The sequence below is a fragment of the Leopardus geoffroyi genome, chromosome E2 (genome assembly GCF_018350155.1).
Source record: "Leopardus geoffroyi isolate Oge1 chromosome E2, O.geoffroyi_Oge1_pat1.0, whole genome shotgun sequence".
Lineage (NCBI taxonomy): Eukaryota > Metazoa > Chordata > Mammalia > Carnivora > Felidae > Leopardus > Leopardus geoffroyi.
Genome location: NC_059335.1, coordinates 19,384,777 through 19,411,515, shown reverse-complemented (window position 1 = coordinate 19,411,515; position 26,739 = coordinate 19,384,777).

Below are 26,739 nucleotides of genomic sequence, written 5' to 3'. Positions count from 1 at the left end.
GAAGCAGCCTGCTCCACTGCCCCTGGGCTTTTCAGTTATTTGGACAAACAGATTTCCTTTTCTCTCTTAAGGCAGTTTGAACTGGGTTTTCATTGCCTTGCAACATAGAGTCCTGACTGATAAAAGGATTATCTACACTAGTATTGTCATGGGCCCAGTTTAGTCAGCCAAACATGATGTAAATATGGATTTCCAGGATCACATCTACTGCCTAGCATAATAGGGAAAACTCCCCATTAGAGTGATAAACTAAAAAATGGTGTGAGACTAGCCCTCAATTTCTTATAAAGGGAAATCTCATCTGAGGAGTAGATAGCAGAACTGAATGGGACAATGTTAATGATACCTCCTCAGAATTTCAGGGACTAAAGATGAGGATAAGTTTGAGGCAGTTATTAAAACTTCTAAGAAATGTATTCGGCCCTGGAATACCCAGGATTTAGGATTTCTCCCACAGTGGTCCAAGAGAGATAGGTAAGAAACGGGAAAAGTGATAAAGCTCTAATTAATATTCATAATTTTGAGAGGTGATTGCACCTAAAAAGGGAGAACAAGAAGTAATGAAAATAGAACAATCTGGAGATGGAAATATTCTTGGAAATGAAAAACAGATTGCTTTTTCTATGAAGCCATGAGAACAGAACACTCAAGTTTGAAAAAGAACATAATTATAAGCCAATCTTATCCATGAACATACACATGAAAATACCTATAAAGTGTTACAAACTAAATAAAGCAATATAAAGCCCATCATAACCAAGTAGGGTTTAACCCAATAATATATGGAAGGTTTATCATTCAAAAATCTTGATGCAATTAACTAAAAATAGATTAAAGGAAAAAAGAAACACATAATCACCTGAATAGATGCAGAAGAAGCATTTGATAAAATTCTATATGTACTCATTATAAAAATTAGGATAAAGGAACTACAGCAAAAACCTACAGCAAATATTTTACCTAATGGTAAAATCCCAGGAGTCTTTCCTTTAAAGTCAAAAGACTATGAGGGTGCCTACTATCACTGATGCTATTTAACCCTATACTGGAAATTCTAACCACCTCAGTAAGGAAGAAGAAGAAGAAGAAGAAGAAGAAGAAGAAGAAGAAGAAGAAGAAGAAGAAGAAGAAGAAGAAGGAGGAGGAGGAGGAGGAGGAGGAGGAGGAAAAGGAGAAGGAGAAGGAGGAGAAGGAGGAGGAGGAAAAGGAGAAGGAGAAGGAGGAGAAGAAGAAGAAGGAGAAGAGGAAGAAGAAGAAGGAGGAGGAGGAGGAAAAGGAGAAGGAGAAGGAGGAGAAGAGGAAGAAGAAGAAGAAGTAGGAGGAGGAGGAGGGGGAGGAGGAGGGGGGAGGGGAAGAAGGAGTAAAAGGATTGGAGACATCATAATTACCCACATGGGGAAAAAAAGCTGGAAACAAGTAGAACTAATGAGAGAGTTTAGCAAATTTCCTGTAAGCCTAATCAACATACAAAAATGGCATGACCTGATGCCAGCAACAAACTATTAGAAAAAGCAGTTTTAAAAAGTGCCATTCACAACCACAACAAAATCGTAAAGAACCTAGAGATAAATTTAACCAAACACATGCAAGATATTTTGGAGAAAAACTTTACAGAAGGACATAATAAAATACTTAAATAAATGGAGAGATCCATAAACAGTGTTCATTGATGAAAAGATGGCATCGTGAAAACATTTGAATTTGCCTATATAAGCATTAAACACACTGCGTCTCCAACTAGAATGCCAACTTTTTTGTTTTGCAACTTGAAACACTGATCTTAGAAGTTACATGGAAAAGGTAACAAATAGACAAGAAAATTATAAAGAAAAACAGAGAAGTATGACTTGTTCTACCAGAAATAAAGGCTTATTACAAAGTTATGGTAATTAAATCAATGAGGTACTAGCATGGGTAGAAGAGAAGAGCCAAAGGGCAGGGGCAAACAAAATGAACTGACGAATGTAAATATAAAACCTTGGCATATCACAGAGGTGACTAAAATGAGTGGGGGAAAGAAACTATTTGGTAAGTGTTGTTGGGACTACTGGCTACATAAATAGAAAAAAAAAATAAAATCACCTCCTCCCACCTTCACACTATATATAAAAGTAAATTCCAGAAGGACTGAAGTCCTAAATATAAAAAGCAAAATGTAAAATCTTTTCAAAAGATAACATAGGTGAATTTCTACTCCTGGTCATCATACATCATAAACAATTAGAAAACTGGACAAAATATATGAATCACCTGTTTTCTGACATTGAACAACAAGCAGTGTGGGACTGAGAGAAAGGAAACAAATGAAGTGGGCTCTTATAATCACCTTGGCTTTATGCTTGGAAGCATCTTCTGGCCTGTGCCACAAGGGAAGGAATTCAAACAGAGCATGGCATTCCTATTCAATTGAGAAGACAGAGACAGAGACAGAGTTCAGAGAGGCTAAGGGGACTGGAGTTTGCAGGACACAATAGAGGCGAAGAAGGAACTATGCACAGAAAAATCTCTAGAAATATGCATAGGTGTCCTCTTCAGTCTTTAGCTGTGCATATATAGAGTGAGACTCAAAGAGGCTAGATAAGGAACAACTACCAGGAAAAGAACAACTACTAAGGAGTAATAAGTGGAACAATTCCCAGAGCTCACAAAGAGCTGGGAGACATTGGAATTCTAACAGGCAGAGCGGAAAAAATTTATTGAACACTGAGGCCATTCAGTAGATACTCCAGAAGAAACACAGTGTGATATTAAGGCTACACTAGCCCTAGCATAAAGACTACTATAGATTCACCCTAACAACTTTTAAAAACATGCCTCAAATGATCCATGGGTTATTTAGTTGGCTGCCAAAACAAAACTTAACTCTTTTTAAAGGAAGAGAACAAAATCCAGGCACTAAACAATGTCTAGCATCCAATAAAAAATTACTAGACATGTGATAATGTGAACTAGAACCATGAGGAAAATGAGTCAATTCAATAGAACAGAAATAACAAAGATGATAAAACTATTAGACAAAAATTTAAACACTTATTTTTAAAAATTCAAGTGTATATATATATATATATATATATATATATACATATATATATATATATATATGTATATATATATATATATATATATATATATAAGCCAAATAGAACTTCTGAAAATGAAAAACATGCATTTGAAATGAAAATTTCACCAGATAGGACTAATATCAGAATAGACACCAAAGAAGATATAAATCAGCAAACATAAAGACATAGGATTTTAATACATAGAATACAAGCAAAGTAAAGCAGAAAGAAAAAAAGACTTAAAAAAATGAACAGAGTCTTAGCAACTTGTGGAAGAAAATCAAGCAGTCTAAAACAACCATAAAAGGAAACAAAGAAGGAAGTGGAGGGGGGACTTTTTTGTCAGGAAATGATGATCCAAAACATCCCACATTTGAGGAAAAATGTCCACCCATAGATAGAAGAATCCCAAACCCCCAAAGAGGATAAGCATAAATCATAGTTAAATAGCTAAAAGCAAGTGATGAAGCTATTTTATTTATTTATTTATTTATTTACTTACTTACTTACTTACTTAAAGGTGCATTACAACCTTACATACAGAGATTACAAAGATAATAGCTAATGCTAAAAAAAAAAAATAGTTAACGCTGACTTCGGTCAGAAACAATGTAATCAAGAAGAAAATTGAATAACATCTTTAAATGCCGAAAAAAATGTCAATTTGTAATTCTACATCCAACAAGATAATCTGCAAAGTTGTTTGTTGGAATCTGTCTTTATTTTACTTCCATCTTGAAGGTTACTTTTGCTGGATATAGAATTGACCTATTTTGGGGCTCCTGGGTGGCTCAGTCAGTTAAGTGTCCAAATTTGGCTCAGGTCATGATCTCACTGTTTATGGATTCCAGCCCCACATCGGGATCTGCACTGACATCTCAGAGCCTGGAGCCTGCTTCAGATTCTGTGTCTCTTTCTCTCTCTGCCCCTCCCCCACTCATTCTGTCTGTCTCTCTCTCTCTCTCTCTCTTAAAAATAAATAAACATTTTAAAAAATTGACCTTTTTTTTCTTTCAGCATTTCAGAGAATATGTCACTTAGCAGACCTTTGCCTCAAGAAAAGGTAAAAGAAATTCTACAGCTGAAGGAATATGACACTAAATGGAAATCTGACCAACACAAAAAAGGGAAGAGAGGTGGAAATGGTAAATAGGTTGATAAATATTAGCTCTCCCTTTTCTTGTTTTTTAAAAAATTTCTTTGGGACACCTGGATGGCTCAGTTGGTTAAGTATCTGACTTCAGCTCAGGTCATGATCTCACAGTACGTGAGTTTGAGCCCCGCATTGGGCTCTGTGCTGACAGCTCAGAACCTGGAGCTTGCTTTGAATTCTGTGTGTGTCTCTCTCTGCCCCTCCCCCACTTAAATATTTTTGTCTCTCAAAAATAAACATTAAAAACATTTTTAAAATTCTTTAAAAGATATTTGATAATTTAAAGCAAATTTGAGATTTATAACATATATAGAAGTAAATTATATGATAACAATTGTACAAAGCACATGAAGAGGTAAAAAGGAACTATGCTATTGTATTGCTCTTCAATTATACATAAAGTAATATAATAATACTCGGAGGCAGACTGTGATAAGTAAGATGCACAAAGTAAACCCTAGAACATGACTAAAAATATAATGAGGAAGTATAGTTAGCCAACATAGAGTGGAATAATAAAAAAAAATACTTAATCCAAAAGAAGACAGGGAAGAGGAACAAAAGAACAATGGATATGGAACAAGAAGAAAACAAATAGCAAGATGGTAGATTTAAACCCAACCATATAGACAATTACTTTAAATATAAATGATCTAAACACTCAAAGGCAGAGATTGTCAAACTGTATAAAAAGGCAACATAAAACTATATGCTGTTTAAGAAACACTTTAAATACAAAAACACATATAGGTTAAACATAAAAAAGAAAAAAGAAAAACATATATCATTCAAATGTGCATAAGAAACCTGAAGTAACTACATTAATATCATACAATGTAGACACCCAGAGAAAATATTATTGTAGATAAACAAGAACGTTACATAATGATGAAACGATCAATCCATCAAGGAAACATGAAAAAATTATATACACTTAATAATACAGCTTCAAAATGCCTAAAGCAAAAATTAACTGAAAAGGAGAAATAGATAAAATTACAAGCATGGCTGGAGATTTCTACATTCCTCTCTCAGTAAGTACATAGAATATCAGTAAGGATATAGAAAACTTGAACAGTATTATCAACCATCTTGACATAACTGACCTAGAACATTACATTTAATAAGGATACACAGTCTTTTTAGTGTATATGCATCATTCACCAAAATAAACTATTTGCTGTTATACAACACAAGTCTAAATACATTTTGAAAGATTTAAATCATAGATGTTTTCTGACCACAAAATATTAAAGATTAATAACAATTAGATATTTTTTCACAAATATTTGGAAATTAAACAATAGTTTTAAATAATCTAGGAGTAAAGAAGAAATCACAAAAAATTAGAAAATATCTTGAATTGAATAATAATGGAAATGCAACACACTAAAGTATTGGTACACATCTAATGTGGAGTTGAGTGCACCTACGTGGTGCTTACAGGAAAACTAAGAGCTTTCAATGCATATATTTAGAATACGAGAAAAGTCTAAAGTCAATGATCTAAACTATAACCTTAAGAAGCTAGAAAAAGAAGAGCAAATTAAACTTAAAGGAAGTAGAAGGAAGGAAATAACATAAATAAGAGTGGAAATCAATAAAACTAAAAATGGACAAATAATAGAGAAAATTAATGAAATAAAAACTGGATTCTTTGAAAACCTCAATAAAACCTATAAACTTATAGTTAAACTGATCACAAAAAAAGAGTGAAGGCACAATTACCAACATTAGGTATAAAAGAGGAGTCATCGTTAAAGATCCTACAGACATTAAAAGAATAAGGAAATATCAAAACTTTAATGTTAGTAAATTTTAAAATGTAGATGAACTGAGCAAACTCCTTGAAAAATACAAAGTATCAAAACTGACCCAGGAAGAAATAGAAAGTCCGAATAGTCCTCCATCTACTTTTGAAATTTTTGTTAATAACTTTTAAAGCTTCTAATAAAAAAAAAAATCCAAACCAAGGTGGCTTCACTCGGAACCCCTATAAAACACTTAAAGGAAGAAATCACTCATAAGTATACATAAATTCTTTCAGAAAATAGAAAAGGAGGGAATACTTCCCACAACTCTTATTATGAGGCCAATATGAACCTGTTAACAAAACCAGACAAAGACATTACAAGAAAACTCCAGACTGCTATACTTCATTAATATAGATGTATAAGTCTTCAACAAAATACTAACAGATAACTCCAACAGTAGATGACCAAATGAGGTTTACCCCAGAAATGCAAGGCTGGTTTAACATTTCAAAATTAAACAATGTAATTCACTGTATTAACAGAATAAAAGAGAAAAATCCATATGATCATCTCAACAGATGCAAAAAGAAGCTTTAACAAAATTCATCATTCATTCATGAAAAGAAAATGCTCAGCAACCAAGGACTGCAAAGGAACGTCTTCAACTAGTAAAGGACATCCGAAGAAGCTATAGCTAACATCACACTTAATCATGAAAGATTGGATGTTTTCATCCTAAGATCAGGAATAACAAGAAGTCCGTTCTTACCACTTTTTTTCAACATTGTATTTTAATATCTTAGTCAATGCAATAAGGCAAAAAAAATGAAATGTATTATTTTTTTAAATTTGAGTATACCTGACACATCATGTTACTTAGTTTCAGGTGTACAACATATGGTTCCACACCTCTATATGTTATTCTGTGCTCATCACAAGTGTAGCCACAATCTGCTTGCATGCAACACTATTATGATACCATTGACTATATTCCCTATGCAGCACCTTTTATTCCATAACTAGGAGCCTGTATCTCCCACTCCCCTTCACCCATTTTGCCCATTGCCCCTCCCCTTCTGGAAAATGAAATTTAAAAAATAGGCAGCTTGTATATGAAGAAGAACATTTTTCTTTCTTTAAAGATGACATGATAGGGACACCAGGGTGGCTCAGTCAGTTAAGCGGCCAACTTTGGCTCAGGTCATGATCTTGCAGTTTGTGGGTTCAAGCCCCACATCTGGCTCTGTGCTGACAGCTCAGAGCCTGGAGCCTGCTTCAGATTCTGTGTGTGTCTCTCTCTCTCTGCCCTCCCCCACTTGCACTCTTTCTCTCTCTCTCTCTTAAAAATAAATAAACATTAAAAAAAAATTTTTTTAAGATGACATGATAGTTTACATTTAAAAAATCCTAAGGAATGTCCAAAAGCCTTCTAGAAATAATAAATAAATTTAGTAAAACCTCAGAGTTTAATTTCAATGTGAAACAAAACAAAACAGTTCTCTCCATACTAGCAGCAAAGAATTGAAAAGAAATTTAAAAAAATTGTAATAGCATCTAAACCATGAAATTATATAGGCCTAAATTTAACAAAACATTTGCATGACCTTATACTTGAAACTAAAAAACTTTGTTGAGACCAATTAAAGAAGACCTACGTAAGTGGAGAGTGGATACATATTCCACGTTCATGAACTGAAAACTAAATAGTGCTAAAATGTCAATTCTCTTCAGGTATACCTACAGATTCAAAACAATCCCAATAGAAATGTCAGTAGGCCTTTTTGTTTGTTTGTTAGTTTGTTTGGGTTGAAATTGACGAGCTGTTCTGAAATGTATATGGAAGTATAAAGGCCTAGAGCATCCAAAGCAATTCTGAAAAAAAGAGAAATCTGCAGGACTTTACTGCCGGATATCAAGACTTTCAGTAAAACTATCGTAATCAAGGCCATGTGGTACTGGTGTCAGGACAGATCAGTAGATACAGACTCTGAAATGCAGATCGGAACAGAGGTGCAGAAATAGACCCACACTTACATGGTTACTTGATTTTTGACACAAGTGCTAAAGTTTTTTGAGTGGGAAAATGACAGGAAAATGACAGGGAAATGACAGGGACAGTGGGAAAATGACAGGAAAGCTTCTTTACAGGAAATGGTGCCAGAACAATTGGACATCCATATGGGAAAAAATGAGCTTTAACCGTTACCTCACAGCCCACACAAAAATTCACCTGAAACAGCCCTAAATGTAAAATTCTAAATTATAAAACTTCTAGAGGTAAATATAAGAGAAAATCTTTGCGTACCCAGGGTAGGCTAAGATGTGTTAGACAAGACACATTTGTATTCACAATAGAAACATTTGATCAATTAGACTATCAAAATGAAAAAACTGCTGCTTTCTGAAAGGCACTGTTTAAAACTAAAAATCCAAGACATAAACTGGGAGAAAACACTCTTTTTGAATGTTTATTTATTTGAGGGGGGAGGGGCAGGGAGAGAGGGAGAGAGAGAATCACAAGCAGTCTCTGCACTGTCAGAGTTGAACTCACAACTGTGAGTTCATGACCTGAGCTGAAATCAAGAGTCAGACACTTATCCGACTGTGTCATTCAGGTGCCCTGAGAAAATACGCTTAATACACATTTCTTACAAAGGACTTGTATAATTTCTTACAAACGACTCAATAATAAGACAAACAACCCAATTTTAAAATGGGCAAAAGATTTAAACAGACATTTCACAGGCTAAGAAGCACATGAATAAATGCTCAACATTATCAGGCATTAGAGAAAGATAAATTAAAACATAAGTTAAGATACCCCTGTGGCGCCTGGGTGGCTCAGTCGGTTGAGTGTCCAACTTCGGCTTAGGTTATGATCTCACGGTTTGTGAGTTCAAGCCCCGCATCGGGCTCACCGCTATCAGCACAGAAGCTTGCTTCAGATCCTCTGTCCCCCTCTCTCTCTGCGCCCCCCCCCAACTCAATTCCTTCTCTCAAAAATAAATAAATATTAAAAAAAAAGTAAGATACCACATAACACCCACTAAACTTGGCTAAAGTTGAAAAGACAGCCAATATTAAGTCTTGGTGAAGCAACAGAACTTTTGTACGTCTCAGAAGTGGAAGGTGGTTCAACTACTTTGCAAACAGCTCAGCAATGTTCATAATGTTAAACATACACTCACATATGATCCAGAAACTCCACACCAAGGTACTCAACCAAAAGAAAGAAAAATGTGTATATGTGACCAAGACTTGTACACGAATGTTCATAGCAGCTTTATTCATAATAGCCCCAAACTGGAAATAACCCAAGTGTCTAACAACAGATAAATGAAACACACACACACACACACACACACACACACACACACACACAGACACTATGGTTTATCCACACAATTAAAAACTAGTTAGCAAGAAAAAGGATAAACTCCAGTACATGGGACAGTGTGGATGAATCTCAAAAGCATTATATTGTGCAAAAGATGCCAGAGAAATATGATATTATTCCATTTAAATGAAATTTAGAAAAGGTAAACTCATCTATAGTGACAAAAAGCAGATTAGGCATTGCTTGGGGCCAAAGGGTAGGAAGGCAGATTGTCTTGGCAGGGGTGAGGGGACATTCTATATATTCTGGGAGGGGGCATACATTTGTCAAGAGGCATCAGATTCTACATTTAGAATGTGTGCATTTTATTGTGGGTAAATTATGCCTCAATCAATTTGAACGAAGAAGAAAAAATACAGGAAAATATTTTTATGTCATCGAGGGTAGAGAAAGATTTTTTTTAATAAATGTAAAAATTAGAAACCACAAAGGAAAAGGAGAATTCCATTACATTAAAATTCAAAACCTCTGCACATCAAAAGACACCACCAGCAATCCAGCAATGTTTAAAAAAAAAAAAAAAAACAGTCCACAGACTGGGAGAAGATATTTATAACCCATATAACTGAAAAAAAGATTAGTATCGAGAATATTTCACAAAGTGTTACAAATCAATAAGAAAAATACTAACAATCTAATAGAAAAAATGGCCAGGATGCCATCAGGCAAATCATAGGTGAGGAAAAACTGGATAGTCCATAAACCTGCAAAGAGATATTCAAGCTCACTATTAAACAGGAAAATATAAATAAGAATGGCAAAATGTGATTGTCTGATAGCACCAACTGTTGGCAAGGATGGGGGGAAATGGGGACAGTTTTGTGTTCCCAGGGGGGATGTATCTTCCTACAGCAATTTGGGGAGGAATTTGGCAAGGACTAGGGATGTCACTTCCCATCACCTGACAGTTCACTGTATACCCCAGAGCCCTCAAGTCTAGGTGCATAAGGAGACATTACAATGTGCTGAGCCCAGCATTGTTTATTAGTCCCAAAGTGGGAATGTCATAGATTTCCATTACTTGAGCAACGGGTAAATAAAACGCAGTATAGTCACATGACGGAATAAAGTCAGTAATTAAAACAAATAACCTAGATCTATAGATGTCAACATGACAAGATCCAGAAAGTATATATATCTCTATATTAAATACACATATTTAGAGAGAGAGAAAGTAAAAAAGCAAGCTACGAAAAGATACAGGCTGCCTAGAAAGAGAGATGCTTAGCAGCACCCTAAGAAGGGGGTTCCCACTTTATGGAGATGGGAGGGGGCGGTGTTGGGGTAAGCAGGTGCAACCTGCCTGCGGAGGACAAGGCGTCTCCCAGGCCCTAGGACTTTCCAGCAGAGACCCAGTACAGGCTTTCTATCAGCAGTACAGGTCTTTTGAATGTGTGGGATGCTGCTGCCCGTCTGTGTCACCCTTGGCAATAAGATATGAAAAAGCGATGGAAAGCGTTGTGATCCCACAGCCCGAGCGCGGCAGAATTCGAGATGAGCAGGCCCACAGGGCCTCCAGCACCACCCCGCATCACAACTTGCCTTGTTTTTCTTCTCCACTACCATTTCACTCACTTTGGCTCCATGGACTTGCTTTGAGGTTTGGCATTTTCAGATTTTTAATATAAACTCAGATTCTTAAAACACCAGCATCAAATCCGTATATATATATGTATGTATATATAAATCCCCAAACCCTACTTCCTAATTTTCCACCTGCCTTTTGTCTCCATAAAAGCACATCCATGTAGGAACAGTATCTTGTAGGTTGTCACCTTTGTCCCAACCAAGAAAAGCGAACCCTGTTTCCTCCTTCTCACACACGCCAACCTCTTTAATCCCAAACCAGTGTGTGGATGAAGCTTGTGACTTTTGATCCCCTGCTGGAGACTGGCTGGGGTGTGGGAAGGCAGGAGGTGGCTGTGTCTGAGGTTTGTCTCTGACCATGACCCTACCCCGCCAAGTCTGTCTTTGTCTGCCTTCTATGGGGAATTTAAAAAAACATTAGTATTTGAGCTGCACAGGATCAACAAAACTGATGAAGGCTCTTTTTGTACAAATTAGAGAACACTGCCGAGTGGGAACCACTTCCCTTTCTTCTCCCAAGAGCCAAATGTATTCTTCTCTGCTTCGGAACCCCTTCCACCTGGCTGTCTGCCCTCTGGGCTGGCCTGTGCAGACACAGGGATGGGCTCCTTTGCCTCTGGTTTCTGGTTGGGGCCAGCCCCTGGGATTCTCCTGCTCTAGACAGGAATGAGAGAGAATGGGGAGGGCATTTATTCCCTACGGGGCTACCCTCGTTGAAGGTCACTGCTCAGAGGGGCTATCACACAGCCCTTGTTTTCTTTCATGCTCAAACTTGACCTGTGTGACAACATCCTAAAAGGGAAATAAACCTGCATTGCCATTTTCTCAGCAATCTCTCTCCCTCTCTTTCTCTGTATTAGGGAAGAAAACCTCAGTCCTTCCCCCTCCTGTGTCTCTCTCCTGTGCTTTCACACAGAACATTTCACTGCTAACACTTCCAAGTCACCAAATGTGTGTGTGGCGGTGGGGGCGGGGGTGGGGGTGGGGGTGGGGGCGGGTGGGAGGGTTCCTACAAGAAGCAATCCTGTGACACCTGCTGGGTGTCCTACAATTTAACTCTATTCTGACACTTTCTACCTGGAAGAGCTCCAGACCCCAGAGGTTAAGGGCTCAGTCCTACAAGGCTGCCCTCCCACTTCAGGTGCTAATCACCTATAGCCACCTGTGCTTCTGGACCCATCGGCTATAATCAGAAGTTCCCATGACCCCCCTCCTTGGGTTCAATTAATTTACTAGAGCAGCTCACAGAACTCAGGAAAACAGTCACTTACAATTACCAGTTTATAAAAGGATGATATGACAAAGGACACAGATGAACAGCCAGATGAAGAGATACATGGGGGGAGGTCTGGGAGGGTCCCTGGCCCAGAGCTTCTGTCCCCGTGGAGTTGGGGAACACCAGCCTCCCGATACACAGATGTGTTCACCAACCTGGAAGCTCTGTGAATGCTATACTTTGGGGATTTTTCTGGAAGTTCCATCACATAGGCACGATCGATCATTAACTAACTCTATTTTCAAGAGAATGAGGGGTGGAGCTGAAAATGGCAAGCTTCTAATCATGGCTTGGTCTTTCCTGTGACCAGCCCTCATCCAGGAGACCACCCTCGGTTGCCTCATTAGGACAAAAGACACCCCATCACCCAGAATATTACCAGGATTTTCAGGAGCCAAGAACCGAGAGGGCAGAGAGACCAATTGGTATCTTTTATTCCCTCAATCTTTACTTCTGTCTCCCTCTCCTTGTTCACTGACAACATCTGTTTATGCCACACCTACGATGTGCTAGGTGCTGGGGGCGGGGGGGGGGGGTGGAGGGTGGGCGGTGACAGCGAGGACCTGGACATGGGCCCTGCCTCCAGGGAGAATGTGGTGTGTCCAGCAGAGAAGTGCGGGTGCAGAGCTGGGAGGGCCAGGAGAGGAGTGTTTCTGACCGCCTGACCATCCGAAAGCTGGCCTCTGCGCCTTTCTGTACCACAGAGTAAGGACTAAACGACAAACGTGACTAACAATCACTTGGCATTCTCAGTAATACCAGTCAGCCAAGATTTACTGAGCACTTGCCTCACATGAAGCCCCTCTGTGTGGGGACAAGTGCACAAGTTGGGGGACAACCCCTTCCCTGCCTTCTTGAAGATTAGCATCTATTGGGAGATGTCCAGTGAAGGGGGCCATCTGAGGGGGAAGGAGTCCTTTCTTTTTTTCTTTTTTGAGAGAGAGATGGGGGGTGCAAGTGAGCAAGGGGCAGGGAGAGAGAGAGAATCCCATGAGGGGCATAGAGAGAGAGAAGCAGGCTCCTGTTTTACCAGAAGCGGTACTGTAGATCACCCGATGCGGGACTTGAACTCATGAACCGGGAGATCAGGACCGGGGCTGAAGTCAGATGCTTAATGACTAAGCCGCCCAGGTGCCCTGAGGGGGAAGGATTTCTGAGTAATTTTCAGGGACAGGAGGGGAAGGCCGTAGAGGAGGGATTTCAATAAAGCTCTTCTCATACCAGAACGGGCTTCTTTAGTGAAAGCCCATGAAAGTGGTTTTAAAAAAAACATGACACACTACCGCTGGACTCCTGAGTCATCCAGTGACGCATCAGTTCCTGACTAGGCATTCAACTGCCAGGATGTCGCCACCTGTTTCCCCAGGGAGTCTCGGGAGCAGCTTCAGACCAAGGACCTGCGAGCAGGCCCAGGAGTGCTAGATGCGGGCTGCCTTTATGGGAGAGCCTGGTCCCCTCTTCCCCGCCATGAAAGCCAACAACTAAACCCATAATCACAAACCAGGGTATCCCTACAGACCCTGCCACCCTCACCCCTGCTGCCACCTGCCAAGGACCCTCCCTGCCTTGAGGGCTCCCTGCCCGCAGCCTGCAGGAAACCAGCATTGACGGTGCAGAAAGAATGGCAAAGGGAGGGGGTGATCCCATCCAGTGGAGGCGGTCAGTGGGGCAGGGACAGAACCGGGCCCTGAGGCTGAGTGGAGCCTGGAGATGTGAGGAGCCTGGAGCCTGGCGGTGATGATGAGGATGATGAGGCACAGAAAGTGTGAGCTGTGCAAAGGGCTCCACGTCAGTTAGCAAACTCAGTCCTGCCTGAGCCCTACGGGGTAGTCATGGTCCTCCCCACTTACCGAGGAGGAGACCGAAGGTGAAACGGGTAAGTGACCTGCCCACGGTGACCCTGAATGGGTACTTTCGCCGTGGTGCCAGACAGGCTTGAGAGAGGCAGGGCACAGCACGGGTGACAGCCAGGGCCAAGGGGTGGGACAGCACAGAGCAGGCTGGGGAGAGGCAGGAAATCAGCTGGGTAGGAGCAGAGGCCTGGTGAGGGGTGTTGAGAGACAGGGGAAGCCCCAGGGGGGCTAGGGTCAGGGTTAGGGGGTTAGGGCCCCTGGGTCAGGCTGAGAGGTCAGGGCTGGAGGGGGGAGGTGGGAGGGTGGGGTGAGGACAGCCCTGCAAGCTAGGGTGCTTTAGGCAGAAGAAGCACAGCCCCCAACATCCCCCTTTCATTCACATAAAGCTGGGTTTGTTTCCATTTATCTGCTTGACTTTTCAGCCAAGATGCTGTTAGAAAAACATATTGCTCTAATTTAACCCACATGTGCATCCCCAGGACAGAGTCTGAAAGGAAACTTCGGGTCCTGAGTCCTCGGTCCCGTGGAGGTGGCAGGGAAGGGCGCCGGCCTCGGGACTGGCCCTGACCCACCTCTCAGGCACCCTCCTAAAGCAAGTCCCCACTCCACCTGTGTCCTGGGCAGGCAGGAGGGGGGTGTCGTGGGAAAGGAGGTCTGCCTCCTGCAACTGCCCAACGCTGGTGGGATGGAAACAGGAGGAAGCCAGTGGGCACGGGGTAGGCATGGAGCCTGGGCGTGAGGGGCCTTCGATCCCCTTCCGCAGGATCAAGGTCTCGAAACTCTGAAGCAAGCAGAGGTGACAGGAGGCAGTTTATCCAGTCACGTGGGGGAGATGCCGTCTGCGAGACGGAAAGAGGGAGCAGCCAGGCCCAGGGCTCTGCGACGGGGCACGAGACCACATGAGATTTCGCCCGAATGTCTGGCGCGCGTGACAGGCATGGTTTTGGAAACTTGTCCTGCAGGCCCCACCTCGCTGGCAGAGGGCCAGCAGGGAACAGAGCCAGTGTGCTCATTTCAATACTCTCCACAAATTCTGCTCCCGTCCCATAACTTATTTTGAACGTAATCATATTATTTGGAAGAACTGATCGCCAAAACTTAGGAAATCAAACCAGTCTCACACAGACTCGGATTGGAGACACAGCACCAAAGGGCAGAGCGGAAGTGTCTCACTTTGATTCAGGACCTAGTGCTTTCTTGGTGGCTTACAAATCAAGTTCTTGGTGAATTAATCCACAAGGAGATGCTGATCTGTCTTCCCCAGGCTTGCCACCTCCAGTGGGGCTCTGTCTACAACGAAACTCACCGTCCATTTGGTCTGACCTTGATTTCTGAGCAAAGGCACTTTTAAATGCTGGTGCATGAAGAAACTGATGCCTGAGGCAGTGCTGGAGTGAGCGTTCACACGAGCAGCTTACATCTGTGACCCTCAGGGACCCCTCCCACCCTCCCACTCTCTGGGGCTTCCAAGAGTTGAGGCCCCAGACCCCTCAGCTAGGAAGGGCCAGGAGCAACCTCAGAACCCACCTGGGTTGGCATCTCAAAGGATGCTGCTGGAAAGAAGGGATTGGGGCAGATTACAGGGTTGTTTTTTTTTCTTAATGTTTATTTACTTCTTGAGAGAGAGAGGTGGTGGGGGTGGCTGGGTGGAGGGGCAGAGAGAGGAACACAGAGGATCCGAAGCAGGCTCCACACTGAGAGCAGCGAGCCTGATGCGGGACTCAAACTTGTGAACGGTGAGATCGTGACCTGAGCCGAAGTCAGATGCTCAACCAACTGAGCCACCCAGGTGCCCCAGGGGTTTTGAATTATACAAAAATGTACTTCTATCAGAAACAACAAAAGAAATGGAAGTGGTAGCTCAGAACGTCAGCATGGAATGGGTTTGCATTTACTGTCCACAGACTGGAGAACGGCTCTTGTTCAAGACTGTGACTGCTGGTCCCTGTTCATGTCTGTGACTGGACAGTCCTCCTAGGGTCCCCCCCAACCAAAGGCAGGGCAGGGCTCCCTGGGGTCTGATACTGAAAGCTTTGGAATCTCCCAGACTACCAGCTATTCCCCTCAATCTCAAGACAGAGGTTCAGCTGGTCGCCAGAACAAAGCTACCAGGAGCTTCCTCAAGGCTGGAAGGCTCTGGGAGGTCCACCTGAGGCACAGCGACACTCCCTTGGTGCCCTTCACAGATGAGCAAAGTAGGGAGGCCATTCTGGATTTTGCAAGGACTGGTGTCTACACCAGGCTTGAGCTGCTCTGGTTCTATGTGTGTGTGTGGCGGGGTGGGGGCGGGGGGGGGGTGGTGGTGGTGGTGGCACTCAGCCCATTTCCTGGCCAATCCTTTGATGAACCCCATGCAGAGAAGCTGGTGAGCTATCACAGCGGAGACACTTAGCAAGAACCCAAGGCCATGAGCAGGCAGAGAACACAGACATCCGAAACACTGGATCCACACAACTTCAGCCCTGCACTGACATACAGAAGTGAAGGCCTAGGACCCTGCACCTTTTTTTTTTTTTTTTTAAGTTTATTTACTTATTTTGAGAGAGAGAGCATGAGGAGAGGAGGCGCAGAGAGAGGGGGAGAAAGAGAGGATCCCAAGTGGGCTCCACACTGTCAGCGTGGAGCCCGATGTGGGGCTTGATCCCATGAACTGTGAGATCATGACCTGAGCCAAAATCAGGAGTCGGACGCTTGATGGAGTGAACCACCCAAGTGCCCCAGGCATCAGGTCTTAGATGTCACTTTACCTCTTAGTTGCGGCTGGGCCTGAATTTGGGTTTATCAGATTGGTCTTTCCAAGTCCCAGTGATCAACTAAGCTGAAACTGCCTTTCACCATTAACAAAGTTGATAACTACAGCACAAACGTGTGCCAGGTTCCCCACTCACAGTTACCAAGGCCGCCCATGTGCCTCTGATGGAAACTTTTTTATGGTTTGACAAGAATTTGATGTGATTCTCTTTTTCCACAAAGGGCTGGGCCTCTGGACACAATACTATACAGTAACCCTGTAATCTTGGGACTTAATCAAAACATATTCCAACAACTCATTCTGGTGCTACAAATGAATGTTTATTTTAAAACAATTTGCTATGGCTTTTTTTTCTTCTTCTTCTTCTTCTTCTTCTTCTTCTTCTTCTTCTTCTTCTTCTTCTCGGAGCTAGATTCCTCCCTGCCCTAAGCTGTTCTCTCCCCCTCGAAAGACTGTGTCATATGCTCAGGTCGTAATTAACCACAGAGCTGTTTCGGAGAAGGGGACAACAAGAGGACATTTGACAAAGAGTTAACAGATGTCATCTCGGAGGCTGCTGGCCCACTGCTGCTGGGTCATTTGTGGGATGGAAGCTGATTTTGCTGCTGTTGTCAACAGAGAGTAGTAATAATTATATGCGGGCTGCATTAGGCATAACAGATTGGATGTGGAATGTTCTGTGAAAAACCAGCTCATACCCTGTTTCTCCTGAGACACAATGGAGACGACCCCTGGTTCCTACTTTTAAAGTCGTCCCCAAGGATTCTTACAGACTTTCCAACAGAGAAATAGGTCATGTTCTTCCATGGCTAATTCTGCTGAGGTCCGGGGACGGCAAAGAGATCGGCTCCGGAACAGGCACACTTCAGTGAGCCAGCCTCACCGCACCCCAGAGCTGCCTTTTTCCATTTGAAAAATGAAAGAATTAAATTCAAAACAAACAACTTCAATTTAACACCAAACTACAGGATAACCAATCTTAAAAATGTCACAGCGTAATGGATCTTAATACCCACAGAAAACACAAAAACAGCACCATTGTTCCCCAGCAAGGCAGAGCAACCTCGCAGAATTTCAGTGAAGGAGAAAGAAGGGAAAAACACCTTATTACTTCCAACCCCTGCGAGCCATTTTGGTCTCCAAAGGTTTTAGGCTGCCCGAGGCCGTGTGTCTGCAGTGTTTCGGGAAATGACTTGCCTTTGCACGAACGCAGCTCTGTTCTGCAGCGAGGCTGCTTGCCCCGGAGCAGCGCCGCTCCATTTCTGGTTAACTCTTCCTTTCCGGGCCCGCCGCGCGCAGGAGCAGTGCGGACAGGGCTGGCGGCGGGCAGGGCCCAGGGACGCCCAGGCCACCGCAGCCCGACCTCCTGCAGGGCAGCCGGGACTCGCCGGGGCCAGGAGCGGCTTCTCAAAGGTGGCGTCTCCCCCAGGAAGGCCAGCTAGCCCCCTGCTCTTTAAAGAATCTATTCTCAAACCAAGCTAGAAAGCAACTATCATAAAACACACAACACAGCAGAAGCCAGAGGACAGAAGTGGGACCTTGTGAGCCGAGATAGGCAAATCCAGCCTCAGGATCCCCAGGAGGGACAGATTCCCGCCTCTGCCACAGGCCCCAGGAAGAACAGTCTTCTCGTTAACACGGTGCCCAGCAAGGGTCCAGTCGGCTAGCGAGCGGGGCAGGACTTGGGCCTGAGGACGCTTAGTTCCCCGGTGACACTGACCGAGGAGAAGCAAAGTGACAGAAACACGTCCGGCTGCACGTCTGAGCGGGGAGACGACAGAAAACCACTTAGCACTTAAGAGGTTAATACAATTCCTAAGTGTTCGGCAATCACTGCAATTTAGTGCCATTTCGATTATTACACAATAAACAGACCCTGTTGTCTGGAAGCAAATTTTTATGAGTATAGCTGAAGGGGCTGCAACTTATTTAGCTGCTGAAACTCGAAGGGAAGGAGCATTTCCGAATGCTAAGACCACGGATCAGAAATGCAGGTAGCAGACAGGGGTTATTCTTGGGTCACTGCTCTGGCAGCTCAACACCATGACCTTTAAAATGAGTACATCGTTAAAAGGAGATAAAGTTCACCCAAGTGTTCTTTATAAACAGAACCATTTTAATGACAATACTATTGAGTTTCCGAGTGAAGGATTTGGGGATTTTCAGAAACATGTTATGTTCAGGAAAGAACATCATGTTAACATGGACTGGGAATATGTAAACCATTTGCCTACCTCGAATACACATTATACACACACGTACGTACGTACACACACACACACACACACACACACACACACACACACAGGCATGCATGCACACCCAAAGCAGCCAGTTCATCCATCCTGGCCACTCTTTCATAGGTCCTTGAGTGCAATGATTACAAACTAAATCAAATTCCCAATATAACAAGAGACTCAAACATTGAAACATTGGAGAACAGGAAGGCGGGGAGATACTGTTGCTCACAAAGCCTGTGCAAAATTTCACTGCACACTCATCTCCAACAGACACTCCCCACCACCCCCCTCCCCACCAAGGCACACAGGGGTTCAGCTCTGGAGAGGAAGAAAGCCTTGCCCTAGATCCACTCATGGAGGAAGGAAATCACCCAAAATAAACTTCAAGATTCAAGGTTAAAATGTGCACAGAGGCTTTATGTTTGCACATTTTAATACATGCAAAGGGCTCTCGCCCTTTGAGGTGTGAAGCAGCCTCTGAGTGAGGCAAGGAGGTTATTTTTACTCCCATTTTACAGATGACATAACTAGGGTTCCACCTAAGAAGAACCAGCTTTGCTTGCCCACACCAACAGCTGGTAAATTCCAGGAACCCCTTCCAGAGTGGATGAAATCTCAGAAGGAAGGTCTAGGCTCCCTCCTTTAGGGGAATTGGACAAGCTAATAGTTAACCTACGGGAACCACACAAGGTCCCTGGGACCCAAGGATCTTAATGTGGGCAGTATGGGAGTGAGGGCAAAGCTGCAAAGATCCACCCTGATCGCAGGGTAAGTGAGCCTGCTGCTGAGAGAGATGGGTCTGGGTGACAGAGAGGGCATCTCATGCCTAGGAGGCTGGGATAGATCCTGGGACTGTGTTAGCCCAGCTAACACAGGTGGTACAGAGACAGGTAAGCGTTTCCACCTTACCTCAGTAGATCAGTATCAAGTGGTCAGAGGAGCACGCCTTGAGAAACCTCAATTTTAAGTCACATTTCTTTGTGTGTAGCATCCTTCTTGGGTGTCTCAAAAATGCCGATTCCTTGAACTGCTTTTGATACAGTTTCTGATGCGAGTTTATGAGATGCTCTCAACCATCCTCCAATCTATTTGCTCTTCCATCCCTCCATCCACTCATCCCTCCATCCACCCATCCATCCATCCACCCATCCATCCACCCATCTGTCCATCCATCCACCCATCCATCCACCTACCCATCCACTCATCTGTCCGTCCATCCATCCATCCATCCATCCATCCATCCATCCATCCATCTATCCATCCTTCTGATCAACAGATCCTTCCAGACACCTATTCTGTGTCAGGACAGGTTCTAGGTGCTGGAGTGACAAGACGTCCCAGCATGTATACGAGGGAAGAACTTCAAGAGGGTTGGAGACTCAGAAAGGGGACTATGAGAGACTATGGGAGACTCAGAGGTGGGTGAGCCACCATGGTCATACACCCTGATGGCCCCCATGTTGCTTAGACCACTATGAGAGATGGCTCACAGCACAGTTTGAGCCTCTTGAGCATTAATCATCTCCTCAAGGGGTCAAGTCGCCTCTCCTCTCAGAGAGGAAAATGCAATTCATAATCATTGCACGGTAAGAGAGAGAAGGCAGTGTAGGAAAGGCATGAAGGAAAAACAGGAATAGGAAGACAGTGACAATGGCAGCCACAATGAGACTGCAGAAAATTCTTCATTGGAGACCCTTTAGAGACCCAGGCAAGGCCTATTAGGAGCACAGAAGGCACCAGGCTTGGAGCTGTCTCGTCCCCATCCTGCACCCTTATTCTGAATTGTCTTTGAAACGTTGCTCGGAGTTAGCCGTTCAAAACAACCCTGTACTTTTATAAAGCCATCACCTATGAGGTCCAGGCTCAGAGTAGTGTCTCAGACAAAGAAACACAATCCACCAACTGAAATGTAGACTTGAGCCTTGAATAATATGGAGGTTATAGGGGTGCTGACCCCCCGACACGGTCAAAAATCTGAGTATAACTTTTGACTGCCCCCAGACTTGAACCACTAATGGTCTACTGTTGACTGGAAGCTTTAACAATTACATAAGCATAACATAACACATATTGTGTATGATATTTGCATTATATACCATATTCTTACAAAAAAGTATGCTAGAGAAAAGAAAATGTTATTTTAAAAAATCATGAGGAAGAGAAAATACATTTACAGCACTGTACTGTATTTATTGAAAAGAAATCCGTGTATAACTGAATCTGTGCAGTTCAATAGTTTGAATTGTTCAAGGGTCAGCTGTCATTTCAAACTAAGCCAGCTTCAGTCTTGACATTTGTCAAACAATCAGAAGGAGATACATAGACCACAGCACTGCTAATGAAACCTGTCCCTTCTCTCCTGCTTTTTCCCTGACATACTTTTCAACACTCGTCAATACTGTCCCACAGGCCTCTCCCTCTTGGCCCTAACTTTCTCTCTCTTTCCCTTTCTTTCTGATCCTGCTACACAAAACTCCAAAGGACTGGCTGGCCACAGAGAGAAGTTGCTGGATGATCATGGGCCCTTGGACCCATCATATGAAAAGTGGGGATAAGACCACAATCTCATGGGTGTGTGGTAAGAATTAAATGAAATAATATAAAGAAAACATTTAATGAAAGAATTGGTACACGGTGGGCAATTAATGAATAGCTTTTCATCCATGAAAAGCTAAATGTAGGAAGAAAATCATTACAGGTTTTATTATTTCAAAAGTGTTCATGGGGCGCCTAGGTGGCTCAGCCGGTTGAGTGTCCGACTCTTGATTCAGCTCAGATCATGATCTCATGGTTTTGGAGTTCGAGCTCCACATCAGGCTCTCTGCTGTCAGCACAGAGCCCGCCTTGGATCCTCTGCCTCCCTCTCTCTCTCTGCCCCTTCCCTGCTCATGCTCTCTTTCTCTCTCCCTCTCTCTCTCTCTCTCTCTCTCCAAAATAAATAGACATTAAAAAAATTAAAATTAAAGAAATTGTTCATTATTTCACAGAAAATGATTCTTTATGTTGGGGCCCTGAGTGGCTCAGTCGGTTAAGCATCTAACTCTTGATTTCAGCTCAGGTCATGATCTCACAGTTTGTGAGATCGCGCCCCGCATCAGGTTCTGCACTGACAGTGTGAAACCTGCTTGGGATTCTCTCCCACACTATCTGTCCCTCCCCTGCTCTCTCTGTCTCAAAATAAGTAAACTTAAAAGATGATTCTATATATTATAAAAATTAATTTAGGGGCGCCTGGGTGGCGCAGTCGGTTAAGCGTCCGACTTCAGCCAGGTCACGATCTCCCGGTCCGGGAGTTCGAGCCCCGCGTCAGGCTCTGGGCTGATGGCTCAGAGCCTGGAGCCTGTTTCCGATTCTGTGTCTCCCTCTCTCTCTGCCCCTCCCCCGTTCATGCTCTGTCTCTCTCTGTCCCAAAAATAAATAAACGTTGAAAAAAAAAATTAATTTAGAAATTTGGGAGAATGTTCTCCCAGTTTATGGCAAGGAGAACTGGAGAGTAAAATTACTATTATGCAAGGTTTTCCCCCAAATAATTCCCCTATTAATATTCAAATGAAAATGGGCTCCCCAAATTCTGCATTTTTATCATGTGGGTCTGCGCTAGCATTTATGTTATATTCTGAGTTAACAAACATCAAACGCTAAAAAATTACATATGCATAAAAATGGGGAAAGGGATATGCATCTTCTGTAAATCTCAGTGGAACAGACTCAAACCTCTAGCCCTACCAGATACTCCCAGCTCGAACCACATGGTAATTTTGGAATAAGGAGCGTTCTGTTAATGAGTACAAAACAATAAGAAGGCTGTTTGGGCATGTGCTAAAAAAAATCTTTAAATCAGGCTGTCCTTATCATTGGGTGCCTACTAATGAATATCATTCTCAGTAAAGAACCTTCTGGCTCACTCATGTTCTTCCTGTTTGTTAACATCCATTCAAGTCATTGTATGTCACACGAAGTTAACGCAAATCCAAAACAAAATAAAAAGGAAAGAATGTCAAAAGAACAAACTTTTAAACTCTGCACTTTTCATTATTAGACGCTCTTCCTAACTTGTTAAAATTGATCAAATAGAAGGCTGTGAAAAGAGAAAAAATTAAGCCAACTAGAAAAAGGGTGACTTGGATTTAATATTTTATAATTGCCAAGGGACATACTGAGATCAATGAATTTTTGCCTGAGATGAACGTCAGAAAGAGATGTACTTCAGTCTTTTAGGGAACATTGGTCTATTTAATTCTTGTGTCTGATGCATGTGAAGTAGGCCCTGCCTGGTCTTCTTTCTTTGCCTGGGGCATCGCCAGCAGCGGACATTACCACTTTTAATAGGCCGCTGTCTGAGGAGTGGCAAGGGATCCCATAACCCATCGACTCTAATGGATCTGCCTGTGTATTCACTTACACCTTTTTTCCAGCTAATTTTAGTTTTGCATGCTGAGTTGTTTCACTTTGAATTAAATGAAAAGAAACAAAGGAAAAAGCCAGTGCAGCTAATAAACCATGATTATGTTCATGGCCCCTCTCGACAGGCTTCTCCACACACCAGGTATGCCATCTGAGAACAGATTCGCTGTGGCATTTTCTCCACTTGTTGACGAAATGAACATTTTATTCATGCTCGAGTTTAGGGGGAAAATTAGATTATTCAAATCACTTTACGTATAACGTGCCGTTGTTTGTAGTAGATCTTAATGCCCAGCCTCGGGCCCCAGATGTCCTCGGATTTCAGGCACTGGCCAGTGACTTTTCCTACCTGGGGAGTCACTCCAGAGCTTTCTGCAGGGTCACACAAACAGGACAAATGCCCAAATGCTTTGCTTTGGCTAATGGAAAACCAGAGAGACACAGGGGGACCAGGGCTGAGTGTCCTCTAACAGAAATAACAGAAGTCGCTGGTTTAAAAAAATCTTCCCTTTCAAACTCTCTCCTTATGCCTAGAGAGCTTGAAGAATATTCCAGAAACTTTTAGACTGATAGCTGCCAAGGAATGTGAGAGGGACAAGGGTGTCCAATATAGGAGAGAAGGAAAAATAGGGCCAGCTTCCCCACATTTTCTGAACAAGAGCTATTTTCCACCTTGGGATTTTGCCACAAAGATCCCATATGCGGAAAGGGTGGGCAGTGCCCAACTGTGCCCCATGGGGACTCCCACTGATTCTTCGTGGTCCCAGCAGATTCCAAGGGCTGCCACCTCCCCCCCACCACAGGTGGAGTCAGCCTAGGTTTGAGGCCGGCGGCCTGAGCTCCAGAAAAGGCATCCTCTGTGTGTGGGGAGGGATGATATTCCCCAGAGACCAGAAGATTCACCCCTAAACAGCTCGTGCCCCGAGCTAACTGCCCCAAGGAAAACGCCATACTGGGTGGCCGGCTTGTCTCCTGGCAGAGAATTACTAACATCATTGCCCAATCAGAAGCTAAGATGATTTACAAAATAATCTGGAAATTTTTGAGGGAAATTTAGACTAGCCGGGAGGAACAGAACGTGATCTGTCATGGAATCTAATAAAAATAGGGCCCTTCGAGTGTTAACCAGAATGTCAACAGCTATCTGAATGAAATCGCTTTCAGACGAAACAATAGCCTAATGCCTACTTTTGCCCTCACGCAATTAAAACAGGGTAATTTTTTAGCCTGTTTCTCTCAGCTATAATCTGTCACTATAAGAAAGGCCCTTAGCGTCCCAGCTGTATCCAGTTTCACACAATGGCTTTTCTTCTCCTACCAATTCTCAGTGCAGCCGGAAGTCAGGCAGCTCACAGACTCCGCAGCCCTGCCTTTCTTGGACTCACAGTCCTTATGGGTGATTTCTTCCCCCACAAGCCCCAAATCGCCCAAACAGGCTTTCCTTCATTCAGCGGGATTCCGTCAGCAAATACACATTGACTTCTACCATATGCAAAGTGTTGGACTGGCGCTCAGATGCATGGAGCTGAGGAAGACGGGCTTCTGTTTGCTAAAGAAATGAAGGAATGCAGTGCGAAGGGTCCCCAGCTTACCTCCCCGCACAGTGCCATTCAGTCCTGCTGTTCAAGCCAGGGTCAGTTGGGCTCTCTTATCAATGCACAGCTTACAATGAAACAAGGCACAGGTCCACAATATGTGCCTGCAAGGGTCACCGCAAGCACACCCTCGCCACGCGAGGAACCACGCAGCCACCGAGTAATTATTTTTCCCCTCCATTCGTGTGTGGGACCTGGATCTTCACTCTCAGACCCAGTGTGCAAAGCAGACGGGGAACAACAGACTCAAGTTGGAAGTGATTTACTTCATTAGCCGGGATTACAAGTTTAACTTACAAACCAGAGGTCAAAATTTCTCATTAACAAGGGGGCCGTGAATCGCTGCAGGCTTTGGTTCAAGAGGAGACCACTCTTATTACTAACTACACATTTCAATCTGTCTTTGATGTTCTCCTTCTTCCCTCCTCCCTTTTATTTTTTGGCAGAGGAGCCGATTTTAATTGTGGCACTACAACAAGGCTCCCTCCATCCCGGGGAGCAGCCTCCTGTCTGCTGCTGCGGAGCGAGGCTGCAAGATTGGGTGCAGCCCATCGCTCAGGGCACATTTTAATGGCTCCTCTTTCCTACAAGGCTTGGATTGTTTTCCACGTGATTCTGGTTAATTTCACTGCAGGAAAGGGCATCGGTTTTCCTTGTGAGCTTCTGATCCGTCTGCCTCAGAGAGGTGAAATATATTAAAACAGAGAAGGAGGCGTCATTCTAACTGTCCCAACTGCAAGGACCAGACCCGGCACATTCTCGGCGCCCAGAACAGAGAAAGGAGTTTGACAGAGACCACTGTGCTATATAAAAAGTGCTCTCTTGGAAAACCTCAGCTCATGTTGTTTACAAAATACTCAGACTTGTTCTTCACATGCCTCTTCTCTTCACAACCGCTGCCAAGGGTTAAAAGAAGCAACTCAAATGAGATGAAGTCTTTGCAGAGGACGCTATACTTGGAATCACAAAATCCAACATGACACAGAACCCTCCAAATAAGAACACGGAGAAAATATAGCAGCGGCTCACGGCGTGGGGCACAGATACTAGATCGCCGAACCGTGCACTTTCTACTTCTAAAGACCAGGACCCACATGCAGGCCATGGTGGCACAATGACCATTTTAACTGAGACAGGGCTTCGGTCGGAGTCACTGATGGAAGTGATTACAGTATCTAATTATTTAGTAGCATGGCAGTTATAGAGAATAACTAAATTGTTATTCTGGTCCAGTCTGGTAAGAAGGTCACATTCAAACCACACAAGCTCTAAATTCTCCTCAGTTACTATTAATGTGCGGGGACGTTGCTGTTAATGTTTGTTCTCCCTGAGAAATGTTTTCTTAGTCACTGCATGAAGACCCCGCGCACCAGTACCGCAGAGGGCACAGGCGCATGCCCAGTGCCCAGCCGAAAGGTGGCCGCGCTGCCCCCGATTCAGAAGGCACAGTCCGCTGCCGGGATCCGGGCTGGGCCACTTGGCTGCATCCAGCCACAGCCACGCTCCAGGCCAGGCGGTTTGCTGTGGGGAAGAAAACTCACCGTGCAAAATGAGCCCGACAAGCGGGACTGGGTGGGGCTCCTGCAGGGGACCACCCGGTTCCCCTTCTGTGTCCCTCGGGGGCTTCTCTTCCTGGGAGGGATGACTACTTTCTTTGCTTTTTCTG